Genomic DNA, 2500 nt, shown 5'->3' with positions numbered 1-2500 from the left:
GAGAGTTGTGTGATATACTAAATACTTAGGATTTAATATGTGACTGATCATGCATTAAGGAAGTTAAGGTTAGAACATTTGCGTTATGTTACATTCATTTAGCAGGACTAAGCAGGTAGACGTAAACCGGAACTTTTGAGACAATATGAATCAACAGAAACTCCAGGGTTACAATGGTTTTCACAGTGTGTGTGTAAGACTTGGTGCATATTTCAAGTTAAAGGAAACGTGAATTGCGTCAAGGAACTGTATTACAGAATTAATATTCTCATTTTATGCCCACTCCTTTATTGTACTTTACTTAAAACACATAATTCATCGGAAAGATGAGAGAGAGAATAGGGTAGGTGTTTGTGTGTGAAACAAAACAAGAATCCCATATACTACTACTATTACTACTACTACCAACATCTGAGTCTTCATTCCTAAAGTATAAATGAGTGGGAGGGCCTTCAGTAATGACGTTTCACTAGCCTCCCTCTGGGTGCTTACTAAATTTAGCTAAGTTTCCCTTGAAATTTCTGTGATTTACTCCGATAAGTGCCTTAATTATCAACATTAGACATCAGTGCATATTTTTGCCAATTAGGCCGTGGCTTCAAATAGTTATTTCCAAAATATGATCCATATCCGATGCTTTGGAAAGATTTTATCAACGAAAATCAATTGGACACTGCCAAGAAATGCATAGTAGTCATCTCTTCTCATTTAGGAAGGAGCTCCCATATTATCTGTCAATATTTAGGGGCGAGTTCTCAGCCTGTTTTCGTGAGCATAGTGCCCGTCCATTTTCCTGCTGCGAAAAGGCATTCCCTGTGATTCTTCCCATTTTGTGCGACCATCAACCTGCTTCCCATACCAAGACAGTAAATCTTTTTGCTTGTCTCATTTTGAGATGGCATTTCTCATCCTTGGCTGTTTCCTGCAAGCATTTCTTCCCCCCACCCCACCCCGCTCGTTTACTTAAAGGCTTTTATTTATTCGACATTTGTGATTTGGTCATGTCTTTCCGAAACCTGGATTTCTGTTAGTTGGGCAATCAACTTACTAGTCGAGTGTGACAGCTCTGGGGACATGAGAGTACATTTCCTCCCAGAGTGCAAGGATGCGAGGGGCATTTTCTAAGGTTCAAAGGAAGAATATTTCGTTTAAAGTCAATGATTTACTTTGTTTTGTTGAGATTTCCTGCTTTCTGACAGATATACATTACGGCGAATTTCTGTGACTTTTTATGCAAAAGTATGAATAAATGGAGTGCAAGTATTTTGAATGAATGATCGTTAGGAGTGACTGAATAATCTTTGTAACATTATTAATTTTATTCCATATCATTTTACATGATTGCTATTTCCAGTATCACCAGCCATTTCCATTCAACTTCTATCTACATCAGGGGTTTTCAACCTGGGGTGCGCGCTCCCCACGGGTCTCGAATGAATGTGGAAGCCGACCTTCGACGTGCTTAGGAAAAACTGCTCCTCGGCTGACTAGGGTACTTGAAAAACAGTGCCAGCCATCTCATTAACTCCCTTTGCAGCTGATGTGTACAAACTAGTAATGAATTTTGTTTCAGTATCTCAGTACTATAACCTTGAAAATTGCTGCATAACCACTGTAAATAATTATAAATAAAAAGACTTTATCTTTTATGAAATTCTTTGTACTTACAATATTATTGGTTAAGTCAGCAGTTATGTACTTACTTCCCTTCAGTACAGTACTTGCAAATATGCACAATGGAACGTTTTCCTGAGTTTCGTTTGTTTTCCACTTCATACAAAGTGAAGGGGGTACGTCACTGACATCAAAAATACCCGAAAGGGTACGTGGGGAGAAAAAGGATGAAAACCCCTGATCTACAAAAACCAATCAATGAATCTACCTCTCTTCACACTGCATGAAAGCATTTCGCAGTTTTCCCCATTTCACGAAGGAGGTTCTTATTCACTTTCCAATTTTGAGCAGCCCCACTTCTTCTTCTTCCCATGTTGTAAGGATGTTTATTATTGTTCTTTCCTGTCACACAAATATCTTTATATTTTTCTCCACTATTTTTGTCCGTTTCCCTTCAAGTAAGCCCATCTGATATCGCCTAAAATGTAAAATATCAACTATTCTTCTTTCTTTCTATCTAGCAATGACAAGTCCCACCCCTATCTTACCATTCAGAAGAGTGAGCGAATCTTCTTTCCCTTCATAGAAGGGGCCTCACATCCCTCTTCTCTCCTTTAAAGAAGCAGTCTTCAGTCTCACTTTTCCTCTACTCCTACAAATTATAAGAAAGCCATCCTCATTTTTAATTGTCCTTCCACTTAAGAGAATGCCGTTCTCGTTTCCCCTATCATTCTGAAAAGGCTATTTTCATTCTTCTTACTCTTTCCATTTGAGAAAGATTCCTCTTATCTCATCCTCTCTTTTAAAGAAGGATTTTTTCATCTTTATTCCCATTTCGAACGATCTTCCTCATCCTACAACCCGTCTAAAGAGAAAATTTCTCATC

The sequence above is a fragment of the Macrobrachium nipponense genome, chromosome 28 (genome assembly GCF_015104395.2).
Source record: "Macrobrachium nipponense isolate FS-2020 chromosome 28, ASM1510439v2, whole genome shotgun sequence".
NCBI lineage: Eukaryota > Metazoa > Arthropoda > Malacostraca > Decapoda > Palaemonidae > Macrobrachium > Macrobrachium nipponense.
Note: the sequence above shows the minus strand (reverse complement) of the source record.